A 12509-nucleotide genomic window follows, 5' to 3' on the forward strand; every position below is an offset into this window, starting at 1 on the left:
AAAATTCTGTGAAAGAGAAATTTAGATAGAGAAATACAAAGCTTGCTGTTATTCCCAGAGGACTTACTTCACAGTTGCAACCTCTTGATGTCTCATTAAAGAAACCATTGAATGTGTACTTGAGAGAGGAATGGAACAAATGGACGATGGATGAAACCCAACACGAATTCACACCAAAGGGAGCTCTAAAACAACCTACAATCAAACAAGTGTGTCAGCAGATAAAAGAGTCATGGTCTAGAGTGAGAGGAGACATTATTGTTAAATCTTTCAAGAAGTGATGGCAGTGAAGATCTTATTATATATGAAGAGGACAACAACAATGACGAAGAGGAAGAAGAAGAAGCAGAAAGTTAAGATGAAAATTTTCAGGGATTTTAAAGGTTAGTTTGATTTTATAAAGTAAGAATTTTTTTAGTCTGGCTTTCCAATCTAATAATAAAAATGGTAAAAACATTACTTAAAAAAAAACAGATTGTTAGTCATCATGCTCACGTAGAGAACAGCACAATGGTTGCAGCTTACTTTGTAGATAATTTGACTGCTTTTACAGGTAGCTATGCCTTTGATACAATATGAGATGCCTGTGACTGGAGTAGGCGGTGGTAGAAGGATGTACGAGGCAGGTCTTACAGATTGGTCTGTTGCAAGGATATAAATTATGAGGCAAGGGTGGATTAGGGATGGTCAAGGATATTGCGTAGGTTTGGTGGATGGTGGAATACCAGTGTGGGAGGGACAGGAAACATAGCAGTGTAAGTTAATCCAGATGAATAGGAAGATCAAACCTGTATTGTTCAGTTACAGTATTACTGGTGTCCTGCTTAGTCATTTAAATATTTTGGTGTAACATTGCAAAGCAATATGAAATGGAACAGGCATGTGAGAACTGTGGTAGGGAAGGTGAATGGTTGACTTTAGTTTATTGGAAGAATTTTAGAAAAGAGTGGTGTACTCATAAAGGAGATCGCATACAGGACAATGGAGCAACCTGTTCTTGAATACTGCTCAAGTGTTTGGGATCTGTAGCAGGTTGGATTGAAGGAAGACCTCAAAGCAATTCTGAAGCAGGCTGCTAGATTTGTTACCAGAAGGTTCAAGCAACACGTAAGTATTATGGAGAGGCTTCACGAACTCAAATGAAAATCCATGGAGGGAAGGCGACATTCTTTTTGAGAAACACTATTGAAAAAATTTAGAGAACTGGCATTTGAAGCTGACTGCTGAACGATTCTCCTGCTGCCAAGATGCATTGTGTGTAAGGACCACGAAAATACGATATGAGAAATTAGAGTTCATACAGAGGCATGTAGACAGTCATTTTTCCCTCACTCCACCTGTGAGTGGAATATGAAAGGAAATGACTATTAGTGGTACAGGGTACCCTCCATCATGCACTGTACGGTGGATTGCGGAGTATCTACGTAGATGTAGGATATTCATTTTGAGGCATGACAAGAGGTAGTCGAAACCCCGTCGGAGAAGGTGATTTGGTTATGGCAGTCCTGAATGGTAGCGCCCAGGACGTCTTTACAGTTTCAAATACAGCAGTCCCTTGCACTTACCTGGCGAATTTATGACCTGTCACATCTGCCAATTTGCACTCCACCAGATCTCTCTTCTTCTACAGAATCCTGCCCCTCATGTTTAAAAATTTCTGCCCGAAGAAGGAACCACTGGCTGTGTGTGTTCTTCTGCCGCCTCTTGGTGAGTAGATGTTTTTCTTTATCCAATTACATTATATTTTCATAAACTGATCGTTTTTGTTGATGTAAAAATAAAGAAGCAAGTCATGATGATTGTCCAAAACTTTTTTTGTGTCGTGCTGGGACACACACTCAAATCGTTGCCATTTGTGGGCAGCATGAACTTGCCCTATGGAGCAGTCCTCATGGTTTGACTTGCGCTTCACATTTTTAGTAATTTCTCATCTTAACTTTTAAAATCAAGAGGCTCTCCCAAGGTGCAGCATGATTAGCACCAGTGGGTTAAGGAATAAGCAATGAGTTTCACTTAAGCACAGTCTCAGATTATCGCTAAGAACATATATTTTTATTTCTTAGTAGAATATTTGCTGTAATGACATTTGCGATATTTTAAAACTTCTTACATAGCCAAATGTTTTGATATATCTTTTATCCAGAGCTGTTAGTCTGCCTCATCTTGGGAGAGCTTCTTTTGAATTTGGAAAATATGAAAAAAAAACTAGAGGAAAGTTTAGGATTTAAGTTGGTCTATGAGGTGCATTTGAGCAGTGTTTATTAGTGCACTGCCCACAAAATGCATGGATCTTGGTTCAAATCCCCATACAACACAGTTTTGAACTTTGCACCAATGTTTATTAATGACAAATATTTATATGTCACAAAATAATAAACATTAAATGAACCTTTCATATGTAAAATTCCTTGGTTACAGAAATGAATGAGTAATTGTCAATTTCACTGCAGAGTATAGTAGACATACCAAATTTTATTCTTCAGGGTCAATAAAAAACAAGAATTTTTGTGATTTAAAAATTCATGAATTCATTATTTATGAGATGAAAATCTATACCGATTTGCCAAAAAATAGAGATACAAAAAAGACAATAGTATTAATTGTGAACTTTATATAGAAACAACTGGAAGAAGGAAATACTGAAACTGTAAAGCAGTATTTATAGAACTGCTACAATGATGCTCCCTCCAGATCGTAAATATTTTCACTGTCTTTTGTCTTTTCAATGTTTTATGTCTCTATAAAAATATGTGTTATATACAATCAGAGACCAAAATTATTATTATTATTATTATTTGAAGACTATCAGTTTCTAAGAACAATAGTATTGCTTACTAATAACACCTGTTGGCTACCATTTGTAAAAAATAATGTGGTGTGCCAGTAGAAAGGAGTTCAACTTGCCAATTACAAGTTCAGTGTTAACACATTTTCCATCAAGGAATACAGTGATAGTTTCTTTATAGATGATATTTTATCTACAGCAGCTCCGTTTAAAACTTCAACTGCTTGTCACAGATTCACTGTGAGTTGAAAACGTTAATTTAATTACTGGTATCTGCAAAATATAGAAAGTGGTAAGAAATAAATATTACATCAACATAGTAATATAATATAACAGAAACAAATTAAGACTCCATTCCTGGTACATCAAAGAGGTATGTTCATGATGTTTATGATTCTTTCCTTGACTGATGTTTATGATTCTTTCCTTGACTGTGTCAGCACTCCATTAATTTGTTAACTGATGTTAATTTTTGAGAAGAAAGATTCCTTTCAAATTACTGTAGTGGGAAGAAAAAATGATGCCATAACACCATAGAAATAAATTAATTTCTATTACATGTTTATTTAAGGTGAAACTTCATAGAGTATCCAACAGTATATGCTTCAAATGTAAGTGCCATTTGTGGAATATTTATCACACTATATGGAAATTGAAAAGGAAAAGACATTAGTTTTTACATTAAAAAACAATTTCCTTTTTTTTTCAAAGCAAGGAATGAAATCTGCATGCATTGCAAAAGCTTTGCTCTTTGCTGTTACTATGATGTTCAATAGCAGGTAAAAACATTATAATATATTAGCATGATGTGTTAACCTTTGAAAGGATCTGTCAAGAGGAATATTTCTCCATATTGATTGAAAGCTGTGTTGAGCCATCTGCAGCTGCTATGATGAATCACTTGAATTGTGCAACCAGTTTCAGTTATAAAAAATCATCACTAGGCATATGTGTTTTTGAACATGATGTACATATAAATTAAATACGATATTGCAGTGCCTGTGTTATTCTGATTATGATGCAAAGTTCCTTTGGACATGCATACATGTTCAAAGGAACAGGCACTACGGCGGCTGCAGCTGTTATGAAATACATTAAATGTACTTGCAATTGTGAATAATGACAACCATCAGCTGTAGAATGTAACGAGGACAGCGCCTTTAGGGAAATATGCATAATGTATGTATGAGCACAGGTCATAGACACATGTTTGATGACACATGGAAGTTTGGGTCTGGCCCTGACTCATGCATGGATAGCCAAATGGTAAGGTGACCGCTCGCTATAAGTGGGAAATCTGGGTTGAAGTCTCGGTCTGGCAAAAATTTTCACTATCGTCATTCCATTCTACAGCTGATGGATGTCATTATTTGCAATTGTGAATATATTTAATGCATATAAATTAAAGTCCCTTTTTGCGGTTTCTGTTTGGGCTAATCTCAGGAACTACTCTAAGGGTTTTGATACAGTCTTAATTACTATATAGACTGATTCTATTCATAAAAGATTACAAATTAGTTCCTCATTCAGATCTCCAGGAGGGGAAAGCAAGGGAGGAGGTGACCATGACAAAAAGATGGAATAACCAATGAAAGGATAACATGCTATGAGCTGAAGCAAGGAACATGAAAAGCTTTAATGTAGGAGGAAAACTACACCATCTGAAAGGAGAAATACAAAGGCCCAACCTAGATTAGTGGGGGTCAGTGAAATGAAATGGAAAGAAGATATGGATTTCTGGTGAGACGAATATGGGGTAAAACCAGCAACAGTAGAAAATGGTATATGGGGAGTAGAGTTCATTATGAATAGGAAAGCAGAGCAGGGAGTGAGCTACTATGAACAGTTCAGTGATAGGGTTTTTCTGATCAGATTTGACAGCAAACCAATATCAACAAAAATGGTTCAGGCATACATGCTGACGTCCCTAGGAGAAGATAAAGAGATAGAAAAAGTATAATTAAGAGGATACTGAAGAGGTGATTCAATATGTTGAGAGAGATAAAATCTAACAATCATGGGGGACTGGAACACAGTTGTAGAGAAAGGAATAGAATGAAGGATTATGAGAGAACATGGGCTTGGTAGTAGAAACGAGAGAGGATAAATACCAATTGAGTTCTTCAATAAAGTTCAGATAGTAATAGCAAATACCCTGTCAAAAATAACAAGAGGAGGAAGTATACTTGGAAAAGACCAGGAGACACAGGAAGATTCCAGCTGGAGTACATCAAAGTCAGACAGAAATTCTGAAATCAGATAATGGATTGTAAGGCATACTCAACTGCAGATAATAATGAAGAGTAGACTGAAATTTAAGAGAACCACCGGGAAGAATCAGTGTGGAAGGAAGTAGGATACTAAAGTACTAAGAAATGATGAGACAAGTTTGAAGTTTTCTAAGGATGTGGATACTGTGATAAGGGAAATCAATGTAGACAGTTCAGTTGAAGAAGAGTGGACATCTCTAAAAAGAGCAATCACAGATGTTGCACAGACGGACATAGGTACAAGGAAAGTACCTGCAAAGAAACCTTGAGCAACAGTAGAAATACTTCAAATTATTGTCGAAAGAAGGTTGTACAAAAGTTCAGGGAAAGACAGGAATGCAGCAATGTGAGTCCCTTCAGAATGAATTAAATAGGAAGTGCAGGGCAGACATGGCAAAATGACTTCAGGTTAGAAGTGAAGAAACTGAAAAAGAAATGAGTGTTGGGAGGACTGACTGAGCATATAGAAAAGTCAAAACGACCTTTGGTGAAATATAGGTGGTAACATTAAGAGTGCAACAGGAAATGGACTGTTAATGCATTGGACAGAGTGGACAGGTGGAAACATGATGATTAGTAGTTGAAGACATTAAAGGTTGAGGTCATCGGTGGAAAGAGTACATTGAAGGCCTCTGTGAGAGGGAAGACTTGACCCATGGCATGGCAGAAGAATAATCTGGAGTCAATATGGAACACACAGATGATCTAGTGTTACAAGTCAGAATATAAAAGAACTCCGGAAGACTTGAGGTCAAATGAGGCAGAAAGGATAGATAACATTCCAGTAGAATTTCTAAAGTCTTTGGAGGAAGTGGCAACCAAACGACTATTCAAGTTGGTTGGCAGAATCTATGAGACCAACAATGCACTATCAGCCTTTCTGAAAAATAACATCCACAAAACTCTGAACACAGCAACAGCAGATAAGTATGAAAACTGTCACACAATAACCTTAATAGCACATGCATCCAAGCTGTTAAGAAGAATAATATACAGAAGAACGGAAAAGAAAATTGAGGATCTGTTAGATAACAATTAGTTTGGTTTTAGAAAAGATAAAATGCACCAGATAGGCAGATTGCACATGATAGTGGAAAAAAGACTGAAGAAAAATCAAGACACACTAATAGTATCTGTCAACCTAGAAAAAGCTTTCAACAATGTACAATGTTGCTATATGTTCAAAATTCTGAGGAAAATACAAAAATAATAAATTTTATAATTATACTGTATTTTGAGAAAAATATGAGTAAGCTATAGAGAAAGTCTGGTTAATATGTAATATGTACAAGAACTAAGAGGGGAAAATTAGAGTGTAAGACCAAGAATAAAATACTCAAATTAAAAAGGGTGTAAAGGCTCATTTACTCTGGGGCAACGTCTTGCAATATTGTGGCATGCCACGGAAATATGGTGTTCATCATCTTGTGGCATGCTACAAGAGGCAACACCTTGTGGCATATGTTGCATGCAGCAGGTTAATTTATATCAAAGCAACAGAATTTGTGCTACACTCAGTCGGTCTTTCAGGAAAATGGGTGATAAAGTGATTGCGGTAGCTGCTTACTTGGTCATCGCACATGCAGCTAACAATAGAAATGAAAATAGATGGAAAACGAAACGATGGTGAACGAGAAGAATATTTAAAGAAGGTGCATGAACTAGTATACCACCCAGGAGACTTAGCAGCAGATTATAGTGCATTATTTAGTAATTTTACGAGAATGTCCCATGAGGACTTCAATTATTTGCTGCCATTAATAAGATCTCTTGTTCTAAGGAAAGATACCAATTGCCAGGACAGTATTTCACCAAGAATTCAATTGGCCACCATATTACGGTTTTAGCCACTGAAGATTCGTACAAGTCACTAATATACTTATTCAAAATGTCATATTCTGCTAATTCCCTCATGTAATTACCAATTTTCTCAGACAAGACGTACTGTCAGAAATGCTTTCAGAATAATGTTGTTGGTTTGTAGAGTATTTAGGAAAAGTTACAAAAGCTTGTGCGTGTCTCCACAATTTTTAAAGGCAGAGTGCAACGTTGAGAACTATTCATTCAACTCCAAGTAGTTTGGACATGGAAGACATAGATAAAGGTTAATTACTCTTTGAGAGTGGAGTGAAGCTACTTGCAACTATACTTTAACAAATTTATCAAAGGTTCCTATGCTGCACAGGTAGTACGAGAGGAATTCAAAGAATATTGTATGACAACACAAGGGCAGGCTGAGTGGCGGGACAGATACCAATAGTATTGTCCTATAACCATGTGTGTTAATTATGTACGTAATACAAAGTATAGTCTTTTAAGTAAATAAATAGAATTATATAAATGAACTCAAATTTTTTAGTTAATTTTTTCCTACAAACTTTTTTGTGTGGTCTCTGTCGCATCTAGAATGAATTTTAATGCTCCCTATACGCGAACTATTTTCTTCCCATATTAGGCACTGAGCTGCTTTTTTTATTCGTCACTCCTGTGTGTACACAGTGAACTGCACTTCTCAGATTTTTAATTTTCTTCCTGACAGCTTTCTCATCAACTTTTTTATATTGAAGCGAGATTTCATATAATGAAACTTTTCACTACATTAGTTTTATAATTACATTCACATACATTCCACAGAACTTCAGCTTGTCTGTAGTCCTCTATGAACGCTAAATACTTCTCGTTTGACCCACTCCATGTTTTCGAATTTACCGCTGCCACACAGAAAATGTCACACATGAACCCACTCAGCTTGGGAGCTAGCTACAGCAGCTTGTGGCATGATGCACACTGATGTCTATGCCTCATGAATCATACGACAATGTGTGCCACGTAGCATGCAGCACTATTGCATGCCTTAATGGTGCAAGATGTTGCCCCAGTGTAAATGAGACTTAAGACAGAGCTGTAGCCTTAAGTCGCTACTATTCAATCTGTATATTGAAGAAGCTGCGACGGAAATAAAAGAAAAGTTATAATTCACAGTGAAAGGATAACAGTGATAAGATTCACTGATGACATTGCTATCTTCATTGAATATGAAGAAGAATGACAGGGTCTGTTGAGTGGAATGAACGGTCTAGTGAGTACAAATAAGGACTGAAAGTAAACCAGAAAAACAAAAGTAATGGGAAATAGTAGAAATAAGAATAACTTAAAACAAAAATTTGTGATCACAATGTAGACAAAGTTAAGGAATTCTTCTACCTTGGAAGCAATATAACCCATGATGGACGAAGCAAGAAGGAGTAGACTGTCAAAGAGGGCATTCCTGGCCAAGAGAAGTCTACTGGTATCAAACGTAGGCCTTAATTTGAGGAAGAAATTTCTGAGAATGTGTGTCTGGAGCACAGCACTGTATGGTAGTGAATCACAGACGTTGGTAAAACCAGAAGAGAAGAATTGAAGCATTTGATTAAGGTGCGTATGTATTGCTACAGAAGAATGTTGAAAATTAGGTGGGCTGATTACGTAAGCGATGGGGAGGCTCTCTGCGGAATCAGCAAAGAAAAAAATATATGGAAACACTGAGAAGAAGGAGGAAAAGGATGACAGCATGTGTGCTGCGATATCAAGGAATAACCTCCATGGTTCGTCAGAAGGTGTATGGGAAGGCAGAGATTGGAATACAGCAGACAAATGATTGAGGATGTAGGGTGTAAGTGCTACTCTGAGATGAAGGGTTAGTGGAGCAGAGGAATTTGTGCCAAGCTGCATCAAACTTGTCAAAAGACTGAGGACTACTGTAGGGATTTTGATATGGTTTTAAGGCCACCTGGCTATCCCCAGCTACTGCTACTGGGAGGTCTACGTGCTACCTGTGCAAAGCCAGAGTGAGTTGGTAGTCAGTTAAAATCGAAACTGGCTCATAATAAAGTGATATACATCAAAGCCATTGTTCACGGTTAAATATGAATTTAAATAAATACTTACATGGAACACCAATTCTCTGAATTACAAAAAGCAGCCATAAATTTGGAAATGCATTGGAAATGACCAACATTTCAATGAGAATAGTCACACTGAACACAATATGCCCTTGGGTTTCTCCCAAAATGTTTTACTAAGATATCCATTGCAGTCTGAGCTATGATTCATGTTTTCATTTTTGGATAATACATAATGCACTGTTACAAGGGTAACTACAACCTGTCAGGAAAAAAATCTTAGGAATATCCATGGATCAAGCCATTAAATATTTTGTATATTCTCAAACAATTATGCTATTGATTTACTGAGCCACAATAGTGCCCTTGCAACACTGATCTGTGATGATGTTCAGTTACTCAATGTGTGAAAAGGAAATGAAAACCAAACATTTCTTAAAACACAAGTATGTAGAAGAAAAAAAAATGAGAACATTAAAATTAACTCTAGTTACAGACACATTTCAGTCTTTTCATGCTTTTCAAAAGTTTTGAGGAAGGACTCTAGTAGAACATAAATCATGTTTTGAGTATAACAAGTTAATGTTGTTATGAGCTCATTCCTCAGCTTGTTAAGCACTCTCAACAAAGAAAGCAATGTCTAAAATTAAGTTTATGCTGAGTTAAAACAGAAAAATTATTCTGCTGGCACTTTGTGTGACCCTTTCAGTGTATTTGATCATACAGTCCATGAAATTATATTAGGAGTGTCGAAAAATTATTGCATAATGACAGCCTCTTACATAGTTGGACTCTAACCTCCATACTACAAGCAGACACATTAACACTTATGTTACAGAATTAGAACTGGTCGGCTTAGTGTGAACAGGTCATCAGTTTCATAATAAACAGATAACTCTTAGCCTTCAACAATTGTTAATGCATCTGAGAAAATATTATCAAACAACAAAAAGCCAGGATGGAATGTAACAATATAATGAAAAGAATAGTTGCCACTCACCATATAGCAGAGATGCTGAGTTGCAGAAAGGCACACCAAAAAGACTGCCAGAATGCCAGAAAGTTAGCTTTCTGCCAACAAGGTCTTTGTCAAAAATAAACAACATACACACATGCATACACTCACACAAACGCAACTCACACACACATGACAACAGTGTCTGGCAGCTGCAGCCAGACTGAGTACATATTATGCGTGACATGGTATATAAACAGCAGATAGTATAAATATAAAAGCAGTAGCCCTCCTCAGCATGACAGTTCATCTGCAGACACAACATGGTTCCACAATCCAAAAGCTTGTAGAGAGACTAAGTCAAGGGCTTTGTCACTTCTATGACAGTTTGGCTAAAAATTTGTCAACTTGAACTGCAAGATGAAGATTTGTAGAGTCACTATGAATAGTTCAGAGGTGTACACCAAGCGCTCCACCCCTCAAGACCAAGGACCTTGCCAAGTGGAATAGCAGATATGCCACAATGATTCAGATAGCTGTACCATGGGTGCAACCACAATGAAGGGATATTTGTGGAGAGCCAGACTAACCCATGGTTCCTGATGAGGGGAAGCAACCTTTTCAGTGGTTGCAGGGGCAACAGTCTGGATGATTGACTGATTTGGCCTTGTGACATCAGCCAGCATGAACATACTGTGGTGGTAGTGCTCATGAAGACAAGCCACATCACATCAACTCACACCAGTAAGGTATAACAATGGGATTAGTATAGTGGATGAAGAAATTAGAAAAGGGTAGGAACTTAAGGAGATGGGACCTGGGTAAGTTACAAGAACCGGAGATTGCTGAGAGTTTCAGAGGGAGCATCGGGTAATGGTTGACTAGAAAAGGGAAAAGGAATACAGTAGAAAATGAATGGGTAGAATTAAAAGATGAAATAGTGAAGGCAGCAGAGGATCAAATAAGTAAAAAGACTACACCTAGTAGCAATCCTTGGATAATACAAGAGATATTGAATTTAATTGAGGAAAGGAGAAAATTTAGAAATGCAGAAAATGAAGCAGGCAAAAGAGAATACAAATGTTTAAAAAAGAAGATTGACAGGAAGTACCAACAGCTAAGAAGGAATGGCTGGAGGACAAATTTAAGGATTTAGAAGCATATTTCACTAGGGGAAAGATGGATACTGCCTGCATGAAAATTAAAGAGGCCTTTGGTAAAAAGAGAAGCAGATGTATGAATATCAAGAGCTCAGATGGTAAACCAGTCCTAAGCAAAGAAGGGAAAGCTTAAAGGTTGAAGGAGTATATTGTAGTGCCTCAACAATTTCGGTGTAAATTCTAAAAACACTCGGCCTTCAACTGTCTCAAAAACCCGATATTTTAGATATGAGTGCGGGAGAGTGAGAACATTTCTACCGATCCACCTGTTTCTATGTGCAGGTCGGAAGTTTGTTATTAGAAGACTGTAAGAGGGGCGAGTCACTGATGACGACAAGTGTATACTCACTTTAAACAACTATTTACTGAATTTAACCAGAGACAGGATGATCAACTTCAGGATTTAACTAAGAAATTAAAATTTGACATTGAAGATAAATGTAACAATGTAGAAATGGAACTTGCCAAAAAATTGGGATCATTTCAAAGCATATGCAATGTTACCTTTGATGTTGTAAAGCAGAGGTTGCACACCCTGAAGGAGAGTATTGAGAAACAAGATAAGCTAATTCCTTTTGCCCAATCGCAAATTGCAGGTGTCAACACTCGAGTTGATACCGTGGAAAGGGATTTTAAAGAGAAACTAGCAACATCAGATACCTTAAATGTAAGCAATCTGGAGGAACAAACAGAAGAGTTAACAGACAGAAAAGTGGCCGAGAGAGTAACCTCTAACAACCATCAGGTTACCTTCCATTCAGGAGTCTGTTGCACACAGCAACATTGACTTGTTCAATGAACTGTGGATGAAGCCCGACCAACAGGCATTACATGTATTGATCAAAAATGATAGTGCATTGAGAATGGCTAGTTTCTAGCTGAAATCTAGATCTGCCAATAAAATTTAAAAAGTACGACTGATAGCTGAAATCTATTATTTACAAGTCAACCCCTAACAATGTTTATTCAGATTTAGCTTTGGAACTTAATGACACGAAGAAAGGCATAGATAGTTTATGGCAAGAATTCAAACTTATCCAGGATAAGGTAGACAAAAAAGTGACTTCTTCTAATGTGGTGTTAACCAGTGAGGCAATAACCGACCTTCAATGGGGAGCAAATTCAGAACTATCCAGGCAGTTTCCAAAAGTTAAGCCAGACAGGGACATACACCCAACTCATTTTTTGTAACGGTTTAACCAAGCCTTGCTGAAAAACTGGGAAGACTCAAAAAAGATAGAATTTGCGGTAGAGTACCTTTTAGGAGAAGCTTCAGAATGGGGCACTGTGAACAATGAGAATTTTTTGTCTTGGGCTTCCAGAAAAAGTTTAAGGAGAAGTATTGGTCAGCGAGTGCCCAAGAAAAATTATTATCTGATTTGTGGGACCCAAAATATTATAACAGTATGTGGGGAACAATGAGAAGGTATTTTGACTGGCATTTGACATGGACAA

Source organism: Schistocerca americana, chromosome 2 (genome assembly GCF_021461395.2).
Source record: "Schistocerca americana isolate TAMUIC-IGC-003095 chromosome 2, iqSchAmer2.1, whole genome shotgun sequence".
NCBI classification, from domain to species: domain Eukaryota; kingdom Metazoa; phylum Arthropoda; class Insecta; order Orthoptera; family Acrididae; genus Schistocerca; species Schistocerca americana.